The sequence below is a fragment of the Thermobia domestica genome, chromosome 18 (genome assembly GCF_964235325.1).
Source record: "Thermobia domestica chromosome 18, izTheDome1.hap1.1, whole genome shotgun sequence".
NCBI classification, from domain to species: Eukaryota; Metazoa; Arthropoda; class Insecta; order Zygentoma; family Lepismatidae; genus Thermobia; species Thermobia domestica.
In genome coordinates, this window is record NC_137471.1 from 116,387,656 (window position 1) to 116,406,660 (window position 19,005).

General features: G+C 35.9%; 1 pseudogene; it reads right to left on the reverse strand.

Moving 5' to 3' along the window:
• Nucleotides 1–16,252: 16,252 nt before the first annotated feature.
• Nucleotides 16,253–16,825, reverse strand: LOC145675216 (macro domain-containing protein PG1779 pseudogene; annotated as a pseudogene).
• Between the last annotated feature and the right edge of the window lie 2,180 nt (nt 16,826–19,005).

Here is a 19,005-nt window from a genome sequence, read left to right on the forward strand (position 1 = left end):
GTTATGCAACACTCTAGCAAAATAAATCAAATCCCATACAGTTTCCTATGATAGTCTTAAAACCACGGTGAACAAAGTGAAGACCACAGGACTCAAAACACATTAAAATTCCGAGAGACCACTAAAATCACTATATTTCACTGATGGGAAATTGGTCTTGAATTTCTAAAACAAATGTTTTTGTTTACCTTAGTATGTTGATGCAGAAAATGCCAACTCCTCCAATACATGTGTTACAAATTCAAATTTACTTTCAGTTATAACTGTTGTTATTCCTAACTTTAACACTGTACAGAAAATGTTTCGAATACTCTAAAATATTCTTCCTGAATTTTCTTAAATTCTCATTCTCTCCTAATCGCACAGGAGCTGTTTCCTGGCGATTTCTTTTGAAACCCTTTCGAAATGTTCCAACGGACAATTATCCACCCGATTTTCTACAGTGTACTTCTGTTATATTTTTCTTATAAACAAACTCGAATCTTAAGATGATTATAGACTAATGTTACATTTTAGGAATGGAAATTATGTTTAATAAAACAAATTTCCCAACCTCCTACAAAATAGACACAGACATTGTTAATCAAAGGTGTACTACAGACTAATGACTTACGAGTTTCGTTCTAAACATAAAATTGTGAAAGCGATATTGTGAATTATCATAGTGGAATTTTCAAATCTAAATGCGGTGACACAAGGTGATCACCTCAAGCATATAAGCACAATTGAGCGGCGAAATAAAAGAGAACTGGGGTTTACAGGTACTTTATGACGTGGTTCTTTTCAAAGAAAATATCATAGGTCAGGAGACAAACTAGTATACTGATAAAGATACATACCAATCTGTGAAGAGCAATTGATATGAGTAGTATCTCTGAGAGTGTGATGAAAGCACAAGAGCTCACACCGTGTCTACACTTGATGAAACAGGGATTATAACACTGAAGCTGCTGACAATCCGATGATGTTTCATAATGGAAAAAATAGGACATTGGAATCTGGAAATTTCCCTGGTGCTCTTAAAGATATTCAGAAATGTTTAAGGCATGATAAATGAAATTGGTGAACCGAGGAGCACTGGAAGCTCATAAACGCTTGGAGACGGATGAATTTGTCATGATGCCATATGTGAAACCCATGAATATGTAATGCAGTATCGTGATAAACCTCATTTACTATTTGTACGTGCGAAAGAATCCAAAGCCTAGAGGTTTAACACGTCCAGTGCCTTTAGGGGGTATTAGCTTTGCCAACTCAACATTATCCTGAACAGTGGAAAATATCTGTTTACTATATTTGTACAAAATCAAGAACTAACCAGCCGTAAGATGCGATTCTCGTGCATATGTGGCCAAAATACTTCCAGAAGATTAAACTTCAAGCCATACTTGCAATATTTTGCTTTTTCTAGCAAGTGCATTGATATTCAAAGCAACGTCAGGCATTTTTGCTCGGAATTTACCAGTAGATTCAGCTAATATAAGAAATAATAGATATAAGAATATCACATTCATCGATATAATGCGAATTATCATATAATAGCGTGTAACTGCTGTCGTTGATCCTATGTTACAATACATTCTATTTACACCTTTATTTGCCAGTGTCGTGCCTGAATGCATTTCTTTGTCGATTCTAATTTGATCTGTGTTAAAAGCTTGGCTTAAATTGAGGATTTTATTTATAATTCTTGACTTTGTTTCAGCAACTTGATGTAACCCTTGGCCATCTTTGGTTATTTTGGACACGGAATAAGTAATTTTTTATGCTCTTTAACTTTTTATTTACCCAAGATGAATATGCATTGAACTTTAGAGAACCCGTTGGATCCATATCGTTTTCTTTTATATGCAACGCCTACATTCTAATTGTCCGATCATGAACTATTCCATTAATGGCCAGGGTTTTTCTTTAAACGTCGTGATACCTCAACGTTTACTTTTCTCACAGGCACTTTGTTTCGGTTTCATTCAAAATTACGAAGGGCCTTTAAACTCCCTTGCAAAGCGTGAATATACAGATGACGCTTTTTTTCTTTTACCTGACCTCCTTTTTTGTCTCAATCCAGTAGTAATATGTATTTTCTAACTGTGATTTGTATTTTTGTGGGCTCCTTATTAGTTGGGGATGGACGAACTACTATTCTGGTAGAAGTTATTATCTCTTTGAGTATGCCTTCACGCTTCCGTTACACCAGTTCTTCCCGAGGAATGCTGTTACTACTCTCCTACCGGTCATTATCTCATTCATCCTCATCTGACGCTCTATCAAGTATTTCTAACTTTTGATATTCGTCATCTGTAGCATTATTCGTTAATAACCTCCTTATGCTTTCGAAACAGTTCTGATCTTCTGCACAGGGATTATTGTCGCACGTCCCAAAGTCTCTCACTAATACTTACACAACTACCTGGGAATTTTTACTCATGCGCACGAGAAAAATAATTTCTCCAAATGATGAATTAGAATGTATCTTGTCACTTTGTAGCACTTTCTCAATAGTGGCTCACTGTCTGCAACAGGTATACACAATAGGTGACATGGACTCACCTTTGGTCCCTTCTGACTTTATCGTCAATGACCATCTTTCCCTTATTCGCAACTATTGTGTATGTAACTGCATTTTTCCATTTGTCTGTATGTAAACCAGAGTTCTACAAGCTCAACCGTTTGCGTCATACTAGTGAGACTTTCACAAAGGTCCTATCTGTCCTTCTTGCATGTTACATCAGAATTCAGAATAGAGTTACTACGGAATGGTTAACACCAATGAATTTCAGTTAAAAATTCGCTGTTGTTTGATATGACGATGGCACACTTTCTCTTTTAAATGGTAAATCCAAGATGGCCACTTGCAATATGGCTACCATGATGTTAATATTCCTCAACATATATCAAATCTTATAATGCATCTACTACTAAGCCTTTGATCTTTATTTTTTTGGCAATTCACACACGGAACGAGCGAATCTTAGTTTTCTGTGATGTTGAGCTCTCAGGTCAGCCATTTTTCTTTCAGCACTCATGCTTCTCCATATTATATTTAGCCGCTATAACTTTTGCTTATGGACATAGTTTCACACTCTCTTTCATATCTGATACATGCCGTTCGGCAATTCGCGTACCCCTTTCACGGAAGAACTGGACATTCCGTGATGCGACCTATATTCGGTCTCAAGAACAACGGGAATGGGAAATGGTGGGAACTTCATAATGAACAATATAATTTATATCGTTTCTCAAACATTGTTGGGGTAATCAAATTTAGGAGGCTCAGGTGGGCAGGCCATGTATCCAGAATTGAGGAATATATGAACAGTTTCAGTTTTCACTGGAAGCCCCATTGCAAACAACCATTAGGAAAACCTAGGCGCAGATTGGAGAAATATATTAAAATGGATCTCGCAGAAGTAGGAATACAAAATAGAAACTGGATCGATCATGATAAGGTTAAATTCAATGGAAAGTGTTTGTGATGCTTTTACGTGAGAAAACATCGATTTTTGTGTGAAAAAACATCGATTCAAAAAAGTCGGCTTTTTTGGGAAAAAACGAGAATTTTGGAAATTTTGCCTTTTTTAATTTTCATGATTTTTCTATCTAAATACCTTTTTTATAGTATATTCTATAGTTAGATAAGAATTCCATGACCTAAATGCCATATTTCGTTCTGAAATTCACCATGAACATAGATGGAGCACATGTTTTACGAATTAAAGCTAACATGAAGAATGTAGTATTTGAGGGCAATTTTAGAGGCTATTTAACTTTTGAGTTATCGATAGTTTTTCTTTTCTAGATCATTATAGTTTGTCATCTGTGTTTCATTTCTGAGAGCTTAGTACTCTAACTTCTAGCGCAAAAGTTAAACTTATGTTTTTCTATATATCCGTCAAAGCGTACGTTTTTCAATACATCCGTCAAACCGTACTTCCACATTTCTGTTATACTGTAGCTGTGCAACGATTTAGCAATAATTTTCCGGATACAATCTTGAATACTAATTTATACAAATAATCAGTAGCGGATTGAGAAAAGTATTTTGGGAGGGGTTTCTCTGATTGTTTCGTTTTCTAAAATGTAATAATTTTATTTGGAAGGAGATTGAAGTTTATGAGTACAGACATGATATTTCGTTTCGTTGATATATTTAGCGATCATCTTCCGAATACAACCTTGAAGATCATTTTATACTGAGAATCTGTGGCAGATTTAGAAGAGTATTTTAGGAGGTGTTTTTCTGACTAATGTTTAGTTTTTCTAAACATTCGTAATTTTTATTTGACGGAAGATTAAAGTTTATGAGTAAAGGCATAACTAATAGATATTTCCATTGTTTTAGACATTCCGTAATTTTGGGGAACAGGCTTCAGTCTGAAAGACCGCCCCTCTAACCTTCGCAAAACCGTCACTGCTGGTAAAAATGAAATGAAAACTTTGAGTTTTACGTCCCACGGTTATGCCGGTTAGGCTAAAGGAGACGGTGATGATGAGTAATGAATGAAATGGTGGAATGAAGAAAGTGGGAGGAAACGGGTGAACCCCGAGAAAACCCACGCACGCGGTATTTGTCCACCACAAAGTTCACTTGGCGGGGACTGGGATCGAACCCGGGACCCCAAGCACCAGAGGTGAACGCTCTACCACTGAGCCACCGCGGCCCTGCGTCACTGCTGGTAATTAGTAATAATAACGATTTAAAAATAATTAGAAAGGAAGTCGATCAACTTACAATACACGCACTATTTCTACTTCACAGATGGAATGAAGAAAAGCTTTGTCAGAATAGTCGAGTGCTGGGTTGAATCCCGGACTTCCCGATAGAAGCGTAAAAGCTCCACTCACTCCACCCACTCCACTCACTCCGCTTGTTATGCAGTTGTATTTATCTTAACTTAAATATATTCCGTAGTTCTTTTTTTGGTAGTGGTGTGGTGGGGAGAATTCCGTAATGATATGAAGGGTGTGAGCCAAGAACATCGTAACCAACAAATTTTCAATTGCTGAGTTATGCAGCAGATAGACAGCAAAGCATACCGCTTCGTTTAGTCCTTCATGTAGAGTCTTATGTGAAAAATCAGCTTTCCGACTTTCAAAATGGATTGTGCAACAGAAAATCTCTAATTTCTTAAAATAGTAAAATTTTGGGTTACCATGTTCTTGCCTCACACCCTTCATATGTTGAATCCCTTTTGTTAAAAATTCAGAAAACTTGAGGACTGAGTAAACCGTGATGGTGGTTATATAAAATTATAGAATTTCAAGAATATACAGAACCAAAAGCCCTAGATGTGCAGCCTTTAAGTGCATCATATAAATCTAAGTATTTCTCTTGTGTTTTAATTTTATTTTGTTCCAAAAGAGGGTATGGAATATTTTGAAGTAAAAATACTACATAGAATTTTGCTAGTTATTTGTGTATTTTTTAAAAGAAGTATTTACTTTTAGGGTTGACTGGTTTACACCAGCTGTTCTTTTTCTTTTCCTTTTTTTAAAATAAACAACTGGTTTAACCAAAAGAAAATAAAAAGAACGAAAAATGTGGATCGTGTGAACTTCATGGTGACGTTTCCACACATCAAACAATCTGCATTAGTTTTATTTCCTTTTCACCTTTTAATCAAGGTGTCCCATGTTCAATTCTCGGTTGAACTACAACCCTTCTTTCATGCGTAAACAAAGTAGCGGTTCGGATGTAACTTTAAGCGAATCTTCTCCTTGATAACCTCAGTATTAGGTAAGGATGTTAAGCCTGAACATACGAAACGAAATCAAATTGTATATTTCTGCATGTCTGAATGCCTATTGTTTTATAAAGAAGCCAAGGTTGCTTAAATATATTGATAGAAGTTGACATAATTTATCGGTTACCTACGTAGCTTCCAACATTAGTTTGGATTGAACTTTCAATGATATGTACGTACTAAATTTGTAATATAATATCTCAGTTTTAGCGTACTGATTATGATACGTTGACCTTTAAATTTTACATCCAAAGCAATAACAGGATTTTTCCGTTATTGTTTTACATTTATAGTAATGGCGAGATATTCCCGATGGCTAGGGCGGGAGTTTCCCAATTTAAGAAATTTACTGACCGGACTTCTTTAAGCTTATGTGACCTCTACCAGGATAACCCCGTTGTTCCATAATACCACCAAGGCGAAACAAACTTATTTCTGTCAATATGTAATATAAATACATAAAGCAAAATATCTAAACCAAAAAAAACTGGTTTAAGCCAAAAGTCTAGTTTACTCTTCCCCAAAATACGTGTTTTTGCCATTTTCAAAAACAACCATGGTTCTTCCCAACCCTGCTTACTTTTGTATATAGGAGGTTAAAAAATCTTATTATATCCATTGGTTAATCCTTTGGAATTCATAATGTAAATATGTTGAGAAGCAAAATTGTTTGAAATATTTTTTCGAAATTTATGGTTTATTTTCGAGGTTTTATATTATTATCGGCATCAACCACTAATTAAATGACTTTTTGTGTTATAGAGAAGCGAAACAAAATCTGCTTTATCAATTTAAAGCAGAATTTTGAAAAAAGCCCAGAATTTCCCAAGCAAAAAAGCGAAGCAGAAAAATCCGAGTTTTTTCAAAAAAGCCGGTTTTTTCCGAGTCCTTGCATCTCTAGTTTGTGAACATGGCATTGAGCCTCCGGGTCCATAGGCCATAGATTTAGTTAGTTAATGGATGCATGAATCGATTTACGATAGGTTTCCTACATTTGTAGATATCTTGGAATTCACTTCCACAGTTACAGTTTACATTCTGTTCTTTGAGCGTTTCAGTTCATTCTATAGACAATATACCTACTCCAATAGATACAGCTGACGAAGCGAATTGACTCATATTATCTCATTACAACGCTGTGTGAACACCAAAGATTATTTGTTCTATCCGATCTCAGAACTACCATCATTTTAGCAAAAAAGCTAGTAATTTGCTTCCAATGTGTTTTGTTGTATGCTAGATTGTTATTATTCTATCTGTTATGTTGTAATTATTAGTCGAATTTAAGTAATAAAAGTAAGTCGGATTTACAGATAATCATTGAAAGTAAGAAAAAGCATTGAGTGACTTGACAATTTATTAACACTTTCCGAACCTAATTAATGCCTTATCAAAGGTTTTGGTAAATCAAAGTTATAGCATGTAATGAGGCTTCTTAAGGCAATACAAAGTTTGATACGGAAATAATATCGTATTAGCTATAACAAGAATAATATAACCAGAATATGCTATAAATGTAACAAAAATTCTTGTGGACATTGACTGAAATAGGCACACATGAAATCAAATCTATAGTCTGGATAGCGCTGTCAATGTGAATTGCTAAAATCGTATTAAGTTTGCGATGTACCTGTATAAGGGCTATTAGTGGCTGGTGGAATTACTGGTTTTAATCGGGGATAACGTGAATCTGAAAAGGTAGGGGGACGCATGACGTCAACCCGTCCACCGTGCTTATCTTTGCCAATTGTAATTCTTTTTAGAAAGCCTCCACAGATATTTCCTGGAAATGGAGGCTCCCCTTCACTTTACCCATGGTTTTAATATTAAAAGCATGCACTCACATGAAGGCATTCTTCTATCTCCAGAGTGTTAGCTCAATATTTACGAAATAGTTATTCACATCGGTGTGGCTCCAAAGGCTGATGTTGGGCCCACGAGTCTTGATTTTTCTAATCCCCAATGCTTTCACAAGCAGAGTTCTGCTAACCTACTATTTATCTAGCCTGAAGTTCCTGTTTATTCATCGTTTCCCCGCATTCATCACTCTTTTTGTAACAAGAAGTATAAGCTACTAAACTGGAACGATTAACCATTTTGCCTTGGATCGCGTATTGTTCGTATTGACTTCGACGATTCATAGTGTAGGTTACTAGATGTTTCACCTCTGTTGACCATACTAACTACCTAGAAATCGTTTAAACTTCTATCTTGTAAGATCACACCACACAAGCGCCACTCTACAAGGGCGCTAACGTGCTCATACATCATTATTTGCTGCCTTTAATGTATGGGTTTGTAGTTGTTCATGTCAGTCCTTGTTGGTATTGCAATTTTGACAAACGTAAGTGTAAATACAACGGTATTGTATTCTTGGACTGTTCTGAATTACAGAGACATGAGCACTTGTTTCAATTAGAAAATACTTAAATTTATAATTTTGCTTTTATTTTTGTGAATTTCCTTATTTATCTATTTATCTTTCATTTCCACTCACTTCCTTTCATCAAATACCTATACCTGTTTCTATATCTTAGATTTACTCGCCCCACGGTTAAACTACGAGGAATATTAAACTTTATCTTCAATTATAGATAATAAGAAAAACTTTCACTTTGATAGAATGATTGAAGAAGCTCTAATTTTGCTCCCTACGAAAGTAATTTCACAAAAATCTGTTGCTGACTGCAGGTTTATATATAACGTAGTGCTCGCAACTCTATAAATCCTTGTTTCAAGGTATTGTGTATATTAAAAGATGAAAACTAATATGGAAGAAATGGTAAGTATAATTAATTTTTCCATATGCGTTCTAACGCTCTTATTGACAACATATTGCAATATTGCAACTCTTATTGCAATATATTTCTAAGCTTAACTTGTGCATATGTGGTCAATAGGTACTCGACTTATAATATTAAATTCAAGTTTCTTATATTTTCGTGAGGATTTTGACGGATACTTGTTTACATAACTAATATCCTCTTACAATGAGATTATTGAGTTGAGTTGATTTTTAGTTTAACGTCCCGTTCAGCAGCGAGGCTATATGAGACGTGGACCTACTGATGAACGTGGAATCCGAACCACATGAGCTCCCGCCGGGAATCGAACCCGGGTCTCCCACGCCAAAGCAAGTACGCTAACCGCTTAGCCACGAAGATACAATGAGATGGTGAACGTAGTAGGTTTTAAATTACATTTCCAGAGCACTGAACTCACAAGTTTGCCTGAATAATAAAATCCCTTTTTTTATGACTATCTTCAACTCAGTAAAACACTCAAATCAATGTCTTGATCAGTTGCAATTATCATAATGCTGTGTTTCCATGGCTGCTTGGGAATCTTAAACGGACTCCTTGAACAACCACTGCAAAAATTAAAATAATAGAATTTTCTGTATTGTCAACACAATAAAACTTCAATAATACACACAGATACATATAATTGACTGTAAACTCTTATATGAGGAAGATTTGAACAAAATACTGAAAACGAGGAAATTTTCTCATATTTACAATTTATTTTGTAAATTCGCGTAGCAAAGGATATGGTTTATTAAGTACATTTAAGTTTGTTGGTAAATTTTACTGAACAGCTACAAATACTTGCAATGTGAAAAATTTGCTACTTTTCACCACCATCTAATACACGCTTTGTAAACAATTCATGTTTTTTAATTCTAGTTGGAACGAAGATTAGTTAGCAATTCCTAGTCCAATTTATTTATAGTCTGTGTATATAGGTATGGTCATCAATAATTTAGTCTTTTTGTGATGTGTTGTCAGATCATAAACTAAGAAGATAATTTCAGCTTTAAATAGCCGAATGTGTTACCTATTAATTCAATTAGTTCACGACTAGAGTAACACATTCTGTCGTCCTCGGGTATGCTTTCTGAACCAGCACCTCTAAAAATTTAGTAATATAGATAGAATGTATTATCGACCTCAGACATATCTGGGAATTTGTATAATTTCGGCAATAAGTAGATCAATCGATTGTTTTCCCTCAATTTATTCGAATACTTTGAAATTCTGTTAACATGAAAAGTAGCTTCATCACTGAAAATCATACCGTTTAAAAAATCATTATTTTTATCAATTTTATCTAGCACGGTGACAGCAAAGTCGAACCTCTTATCCTTGACTGCCGGTTTAATGTGGTGTAAAAGTTGAATCTTGTAGGCAGTTAAACGAAGTCTTTTACGAATTACCTTATAGACTGTTGATCTTGGTACCCCCAACTCCAGGCTGCGTCTTGACAACGATTTCTTAGGGCTTCGAATGCATGAAGCTCGGATTCTCTCCACATTCTCTTCAGACACACACGCCTACCCGGTGACTTTTTCTTTAAAACACTTCCTGTTTCCCTGAATGCAGTTAACCATTGACGAATGGTTTTGTCCGTAGACGGATCAACGCCATAGCTACGTCGAAAGTTTCTTTGTACGGTAAAAACAGACTTAGTTTCTATGAGCCAAATAACACATTCAGCCTTTTGTTGTGGCGTCACCATAGCGTGAAGTGCAACAATCCACACGGCACGGCACTGATTTACTGACTACCGCAGCCGCTACGTCGTCTCAAGGTCAACGCTCCGCAGCACTACCACCTGTTGATAAAAACATTTCCAATTAGTATGACTAAAACTTTTTGAGCTAGTCGTTTAAGAGAAATTAACTAAATTTTGCTCTCTTTTATCGTTAATAAGATATGAATTTTTAAATCCCCGGAGTACTTTTATTAACACCCTGTATAATGCTAACAATTTGCTTCTAATACATTTTATTGTATTAATATGTTAGACTGATATAGTCTATGTTGTGATATAATTACTATTATCTAGTAAGTTTGAAGTTGAGGTAATGTGATGATACTCAATTGTAACGTAATCATTATAACAACGGGAAAGTACGTCGTATTTATAGATAACAACTAAAAGTAAGAAAACGCACTTAATGATTCGGCAATTTATTAATAGAGTTTCCAAACCTACTACAAACCAAACCAAAACTTTTGGTAAACCAAAGTTCTAGCATTTACCGAGATTGCTTAAAGCAGTACGGATTTTGATACGGATATTATTTTGCATTAACTAGCTATAACAATAAGAATATAAATAAAACATGCTCTATGTGAAACAAAAATGTGGCCAGGAAGAAATGAAACGTTATGAAATATCAGGATTTTAAAATATAAATACAGCGAAGCTTACTTGTATAAAGGGTGTGTGGGGGAGGAAAAATGAAAGGAAATTCCACCTACACACAAGCCGCCAGAAGAACTAAAGTGGGGAATTTAGCTCGCAATACATGTACTGGATTCGGACGGCTGTCCTTTGAAGAAAAAGATCATTGGGGATATTAGAGTAATTTACGGAGAATTTCTATGAATAGAAGAGAGACAGGGTTTGGGATAGGATTATCAGTCAGGATAGGTGTACCTTCATTATGACGTCCGGGCGTGCGTTGGTTCCTCTCTGGTCTCTTGGTGTCTCGCTCACTCTCTATGGATCAGGTCCTGAACTACTGGCAAGATACTGCGGGCATTTGCCAGTTCGTAGAAGGAGTCCGAAACTAACTTCAACTCTGAACCGTTACTCCCGGCTTCAAATCTGTATCGCTACTCCTCGAGACGGAAGTAACCGGGGCTATTTAAGGAGAGCCCCCAGGCTCGGTAACTATTCTCGTTGACATAAAAAGTGAGTCCCAGACGTCATAGCAGGTGTGGTTTTACGTGTTGGGAGGAGTCAGGAAGGTGTCTCTCGTAACTTTATTACAAGATAAAGAAAACAATTACAATAAACACATAATATCCATAAAATGCTGATGCAGCAAAACAACAATCAGTTGGCTGTTGACAGTTCTGGGCGTAAGTTCTTTACACGCATATTTCTTGTTAGAAATTATACTCGTCTCTGTCCTTCTTAGGAATACACTGAAACTCCACTAAACACACATAAAATTAACAGAAACTTGTCGCCAACATCTTTGTGCACATAAATCAATAAATCATTAATAACAGTCTTTGTAAACCCAAACATGAACACACTGGTTTCTTTACACTCCCCCGTCGGGAACTGAAGATATATATATAAAAAAAACAAGTTTATTTTATATCATCGTTCATTAAATATTATGCACCACTAAATAGATAACCATGTGTATATATACTATCACCGAAGAAAATGAAATGAAAACAACATAGAAAAAAATGTTAATAATATCAATATTTCAGATTAGAAGTTCCGGTCTTCTTCATATTACTGTACTTTTCTTTCTTTGTCTTGTGCGTAAAAAAATGAAAAACAGAAACACACATATCCATATATATATATATATATATATATATATATATATATATATATATATATATATATATATATATATATATATATATGTTTGTAAACACAATAAACGTTCACTTGACGTATAGAAAGGCGTTCATTGAAGCACATGTCCATGTAAACACAGAAGCACGTGGAATTGTTTGTATGCACAAAAGACCTTCAGAAAAATTCGCTGACTCGGAGCCCTTGAAAATATATCGGTCAGTAGTATTTGACGATAGCACTTCCAAGAATGCAGATGGCCTCGCTGGCCGTAGTTCAAAAAACTTCCACTAGGAAGGCGCTGTAGTCTGAACAGATACGAAGCACAGATCGTCGAATGATGCAGAGTAACGAAACGAAAATGGATATTATAATTATATGTATTTGTTCGTATTCAAGGGAGAAAAAAAGGTTCAACTGGTGTGCATCGAAGAGGAAATCTAGGTAGAATAAATAAGGTAAAGTAGTTAAGAAAGAGTTGAGAAAATAAGCTATGGGTTAGTTAGAACGGGGAGAGAGAAAAAACAATGTGAATTAAGGAGGGAAGGGAGGGGTCATGTAACTACTGAAGTGTGACAGGGTTTCACGGCAAAATTGCGTGATATAGAAAGTAGGATTATAATTTCCAAGGGTAAAAGGGAAGAAAAAGAGTGAATAATAGAAGATTACCGATAGAAAACACAGGCACACAGATGAGTTTCTGATGAAAATCCAATATGGCGTCGGGGAACGCTATCCTCGTAACGGTCCATCCGAAGCTTCTATCAATACAAAAAAAAAATGCTTCATCTTGGTGGAAAACTAAATCAGAGATCCACAATCAATCCATAGGTAGTCGATGTAGCATTCCTGGAGGGGAGTGGTGGCCTCTTGAAGGTCTACGATGAATGGTAACCTCTTCTTCATTCACTGGTTACTGAAGGCATGGAAGGGAGAAAGAAATAGGTTTTAGATATAAAATTAAAATAGGGTAGAAATGACTGGAAAGAACTGACACTGAGTAGAATGAGAATGTGGGAGGAAAAGCAAGAAAAGGGTTTCAGAAATGTAGTTGCGGTAAGAAAATAAAATAAAAAAACAAGTAGGTGGACGAAAGTGCAAGGCTAATCTTAGTACAGTGGAAAAACAAAAAAAGTAAACGTACGGGGGAAGAGAAATAAAGGGAGAACAAGACAAAAACAAAAAAATAAATTAAGCATTAATATGACTTGTAATTGGTGCCCAACGACCAAATAATACCATACAATACAGAATCAACACAAGGCAATTTTTGTAGGGAGGGAAGGTGCATGGGGGTGGGACCAGAATAATCATAAGGCTGAAACCATTTCCTGTTTCAGCAAATCTTCTCAAAAACAGGAACGGGGCCAGGTTATGCCGCTAGAAAAAGATATTATGATTATTCCAGTAACAGGGGGGTCGGGGGCACAAAAAGGGGGATCGAAGAAAGAAAAACTAATGTAATAAACCAATTATATGTTTAAAATGTACGTACGCTAGGTTTCATTGTTGAGGGGGTAGGTACACTCATAATCAAAATAATTGTGATCCCAGTAGAAGTTTATTTAAATTGATGAAACGTAACCATACTATCCAAAATACTTGGTAGGCAACTAGCGGCAAAACTACAAATAAGTGAGATAATTACGTAAGAAACGGGTTTTGTAGAATCTCGTGTATCATTGATCACAGGGCGAGATTTCAAAACAGTTGTCACTGTAGATAAGTGTACACATTGCTTATCACTAGCATTTCGACGAAATCGGGCATCGGCCGCTTGTATAGATTATAAAGTAAGAGAATTCCAATAGATAATAGAGTTATCTCGAGCACGTGGACTACCCAGGCGGTGTCACGAAGTAAGGTTTCTTCCGCTCTTACTGTTAAGAAACAGGAGCAAAAAGCCAGAAGTATTTAAAAAAAGATGTCTAAATAAGCGTGAAAAGTGATAACATTTTCTATCGCTTAATGGCTAAATCCAGTATCACCTGAATCTTCAGTGCTGAATCAAAAGCAGAAATTCTAGGGTGAAATATGCATCTTTCAAAACTGCTAATATCCCAAAAATAGCTGGGCAAAACGTGCCCACTCAAATAAGGTATTGCGACACTTCAACACAAAGGAAAATTACTCAAAGGAACTCAAATATTTCTCTTGTCCGAAAAAATGGACACATCGTGGAAAATAAACTTCGCAAACTCCCTTCTTCCTCTTGTGTTGAAAAAAAAAAAAAATAACTTGACTCATTTAACATAAGGTGGAATTTGGCTTCAGACACCAAGGACAGATAATCTAAAACGTCAATAACCTGACAAATCAATCTGTCACGACACAAACAACACTGTATGGTCCTGTAAAACTAAAAAGAAAAATCATACCGGGAACACTGTGATAAAACAGGAACCAAACAACAGAAGCAAATTCTGGTTCCAACAACTATCAGTCATAGATCCAAACAGACATAGGCACAAATAATGCATATAACGATTCTGCTTATACAAAAAAAGAGGAAAAAAACTAAGATTCCCTGGGTTGTACGGAACGGACTTGACGTCTCAAATTACATATCAAGAAACACTGAATGAAGGTTGCCAAACTCAAAATTACGACTAATATTGGGATCACAATAAAATAAGTAGTATGTAAATTATTAAATCGCTTAACAACAAACTCAGTATGGTTAATTTTCAGCTTCTGTAATTCCATATCTTACTCAGTAAAGGTTTGATAAACGCAGAAAAATATAGATGAGGGAGAGAAAAAATTTAAATCAATGTTCATATATTGATGTTCCATATTTATCGTTTTCCGAGTGGGTAAAACCATATTTTGAATAAGCACTGTTTCAAAATTGTCATATACTATAAATTGAGTCAGGTTAATTCCATGTTTAATAGAGGTCGTATCTAAAATATTATGGGAAGTTCTAGAAGTTATGTGACCTGGTACTAACGAAGAGAAAAGTAAGCCAGCTGGCGTATATAAATGAACAAATTTTGCATCAGAAGGAACGATTTCTAGGTTGCAAAAGGTTACATTCCGATTAAAATATATGTCCGTAAGACATTTTGAAAGTATCTGAACAGAATTTAAAATGCGATAGGTTAGTTGATTTTGTAGAATATCAGTTAGCATCTCGGCAACCGTACGTCGGGATTCATAATAATTTTGCATAATCCACAATCGTCTTTCATGAGTAATCACATCACAAAGAAGGTTCGAAGTCTCGTTTTGAATTTGGAGTACGGCGTGCTTAACAGCCAGAACCACGCCACGTACTATTTTCACTTCATGATTAAATGCTTTCTTAATGTTCTGAAGTTCGGATTTCAAATAATCATCGTGGTGTTGTAAAATACTAAAGGATTGCTTTATTCGTTGGGTCTCAACAAAATTGTAGGAAGAAAATCCAAAATAGGATATTCCTAAGAGCCATGAAACTATGGAACGAGTAGGACGGTGTTGATGCATACAGTGTAAAGAACTATTCGAATACTGAAATGCACATGGTATAACAGCCTGTAACTTAGCATAAAAATCTCGTTCCATGGTAACTACATCATTAAAAGGATTTAATTTGTTCTCACATGAGGTAATGTTTAAATTTGAAAGATAAAGGTCCAAATGTATACGTAAAGTAGTATAGACAGTGTCCGTTGTGTGGACAGCGTATCCTGCATGTGAAATGGCGATTCCTAATTCTTCCAAGCTAGCTTGCTTCCGGTGGTCTATATCCCACTCTGAAGAAATACAGATAACTTGTAGAGGAAAGAAAACTAATACCCAATACATCTGAAATGAGAGAAAAAAAACTCATTTCAGAACAACTGTATTGAATAGATTATACTTGTTATTATTGTTGTTAACCTATTTATCAACCATTACTATAGGTCAAAACTTCTCTATTTCCAGGTACGTCATCTCAAATTATTGACAGTGAATAAATAACAAACGACAAGGGAGACAAAAAAACAATTCTAGCGGGATTTCTTCGGTTGCACGAATGGTGGTGGTAACTTGCATGCTATTTTTTTTGTCTTTGCTTTTGACACATACAGCAGGACGACTATACAGAGTCCGTCCATAACATGCACGTACTAATCTAGATTATAGTTCCCTGGCAGGCCAGTAACAAACTAATCCAACATAATTAAAATATGTGTTCTCTTTCAGGTCTATTTTGGAAAATATACATGCATCAATCGCTCGTACGTTCGTTGATTTTCTTTGTGAAATTGACAGAACACAACTATGTCCACCAAATCCAAATTCTCTTCCAAAAACTTCCGTTTGCAATCCAAAGCAATCCGGCATGCTTCTTCCTTGGGAAGAAGGAAAATCCCAGTCGCAATGTTCGGAAAGGCTATGGATCTAAAGCCACTTTTCAACGCGACACTTAAGGCTTTTTCATAGCACGCTTGTAACTTCCTTGGATTCTTGTCTGGTGGGGCGCTAACATGTATGACGTAGGAGGCAGGGAGGTTATAGGCATTGGTGACACAAACATCTCCAACTTTTAGATGACTAATCTTCTCGCAGTCCTGAAGTAAATCTGGTCCAGCAGCCTGGTGGATCGCTCGGTCAACACCTCCACGTGGCTCCAATGAGGTGTTCATACTGTTTACTATACAGTCTCCGGAGAGCGAAGTAATATTTCCAAAATATAGGACTATTTTCTTGTTGATCTCGTGGTTGGCTGAAAACTTTGGGCACATTCTATCTTTTAAGGTTGAGGTGGGGGAAGCCATGTCGTACCAAGTCGGTAGGTCCACCATAGAAACTATATCCTTGATAAACATACAATCAGGAACAGCATCATCTCTGTCCAAATTTGGTTCTTCAACTAAGAATGGGCGAAATCACCATTAACAGCTGGTAACTCGGGATCCTTGGCACCTTCACCTAAGACAGTAGGGGAAGAGGCATCTAGCTTCTGATCATCCTTTTCAGCATCTTTTCCTGGTGGGTAATACTTTTTTTTTAAACGGTCAACAGCGAAAGAATCAATTTTAATTTGTCAGTGACCTGTTCGAAACTTCACATAATAACTGTTATCATGTTTGCTTCCTTGAATTATACCTGGACCAAAGTATTTCCCTGAGAAAGCTTTATAGTTACCTTTCTTAACCAGGGTGTCTACTGGTCATGAAAGTCATGAAAGTCATGAAAAAATCATATATTTTGCTTAGTGGTCGTGAAAGCCATGAAAAAGTCCTTTATTTACCCAACTGGTCATGAAAATCTGAAATCTCAGAGTATATGTTTATACTTCATACTTTTATACATCATACTGCATGTACTGAAACAGTTGTATCAGGTCAGTAATTGTGAGAATTTCTCCCACCAGTTAGTGCTGGCTAATTGGTACTTTACTGTCTTCCTAGCTGTTCCCCATTTCACCTTCTAGTCTCTGTAATATAGTAACAACTTTTTACTGTCCAACTTTCTGATCTGCTATTTCTTTACTTCTAAGAAATGTAAATTGTGTATTTTTGGGCCCTTAGACTTATGCAAATAATATTATTCGTTTGAATTCGCAGATTTTAAATTTGATGATCTATTTTTTAAAACTAATTTCTTTTATAATTTGTTTTGTCTTTGGGTAGTTCTCTGAGTGCTTAATTTCAGACAAATTTCTACAAAATGGATAATTATACTCAGAATTAAAACTTTAAATACAGGATAAACTGAGTCACTGGTAAGAGCAGGCCTGTATTTAGGTAAGTGCTATTCTGTGCTCGAGCACAAGACGGCAGAATTTTAGATTTTTTCTTTAATATTCACAATAAGTGATATTTAAGACTAGCAACCCGCATAGTTCCGTGCAAGCACGAGAAAATATGTTAAATGTTTTTAATTCGCTCTAATTACAGTAGTTACTAATTAGCTATCTTATCTGAAAAAGTCATCCTCTCCTATCCCCACCCCAAGGGGTGACGATGAACTTGACCATCATAAAAACTGATATCGTTAAACTCAGAGACCTCGAAAACTATGAATATAACACTAATATCGGTCGTTTTTGATTACTTTTAAAATCTCGTCCCCCTCCCAACCTTACTCCTAGAGAGTGGATTATGACCTTGAAGTTGAATTGGATTAAAATGTCACTATTTATCTCAGCGACTCCTAAAATTATGAATACTTTGGAAGGAGCTTAAAAGTATGACTAGCTAGCTTAAAAATCTAGCTGAATGTAACGGGACTGTTCACAAGATTTTTTTAAATCTATAGAACCTGGTAAGCCTTAAACCCATACTTGAACCGCGATTAAAAATTTGTTTACTGCCTTTTAAATTGCTCTTGCATTTTAAAATTTGTTGTCAGCTAATCGACATTATGTACATTAGACAAATAAGAACATAATGTGATCTTCCTCTTAACCGATGCACCACTGATGGTAGGGGTTTATTATTACTAATGGTAAATTTTTGTCGCCATGGTCATGAAAATTTTAACAAAAAGGTCATGAAAAGTCATGCAAAAGTCATGAATTTACTTTCTGGTATTTCAGTAGACACCCTGTTAACGGTTGAATCAAAAATCCAAACCAGATCGCCTTTCTTAAAAGTTTGCTGTTTCTTCTTTTTGTTGTACGATTTAGCGGAAATCAAAAATCTTTTATACAAGTTATCATGGGCTCTTTCCCGTATATATCTCAAACGCTCTAATTGATCTTGGTTCTCTGAAAATTGACACTGTGTGACCAACATGGCAGAATGTAACAGTTTAGGAGAAAAGCCATGGAGGCACTCAAATGGGGAAATCTGCATACTCAAATTACATGTGACGTTACCGGAAAAAACAATTTGGGGTAGAAGTTCAATCCAATTGGACTGGTTATCTTTGTCCAATGCAAGTTTCAGTTGCTGTTCAATATGTCTTATGGCGACTTCCACCTGGCCTAGAGAGTAGTGTCCTGCCACAT